The sequence below is a fragment of the Alosa sapidissima genome, chromosome 5, assembly GCF_018492685.1.
Source record: "Alosa sapidissima isolate fAloSap1 chromosome 5, fAloSap1.pri, whole genome shotgun sequence".
In the NCBI taxonomy this organism is placed as follows: Eukaryota; Metazoa; Chordata; class Actinopteri; order Clupeiformes; family Clupeidae; genus Alosa; species Alosa sapidissima.
Genome location: NC_055961.1, coordinates 37,078,765 through 37,079,562, shown reverse-complemented (window position 1 = coordinate 37,079,562; position 798 = coordinate 37,078,765).

The window sequence follows — 798 nt, the reverse complement described above, 5'->3', positions numbered from 1 at the left end:
AATGAAGTACTACCGCCACTAGGTGCCATAAGAGATTAAATGAAAATGTTTGCATTTCTGCCTAGCTGTGGTCAGCACACCATCAGGACATATTTAGACGTTGATTTTGACAAGCAGACCTTCCTTGACAAACGTATTTTTATTCTGATCATTGTTGATGTTAAATTACTTGGTAGGTTCAAATTTCATCACATTTTGTTTACATTTTCATGGTGATGTTAACAGAAACAAACTGGTTGGTCAAACATATGCCAGAGCAGCAGTCATGGTATAATTTCTTAATATATCCCAGAGGCAAGAATGTGTCTCTTAATAGGCAACTGAATTTGACATTGCTTATGGGGCATAATTAGTAGCTTAGAATATTGGAAGGTTGTTGTTTCAAGATGTTGTGGACATCAACAACTTGGCATTAATACACTGCAAAAACTTACCTAGTCACTAATAAGTGCTAAAGTGGAAATGCTCTTTTTTGGGGGCATGACCATAATTAGCCTAGTCTCTGCAAGCAATATGTCTAACAAAAATATGCAAACTTATAATAATAATAATAATAATAATAAATAAATCTTGTTTACTGTCTTGTCCAGTCTTAGGCCTACTACACCCCATTTGTGGCCTGTACTTCGAGATGGTGGTAAACAGGTCTTGATTTCTCAACAAATTACTCTGAGCTCTCTGACTGATCAAACATAGCTTTTGTTTATGCCATTGCAGACAGTTCAATGTCATCATGTGTCTCATACATTCAACCTCACCAACTTTGGCAGGTGTGTTAGGCACAATGTTCGTTTCCGT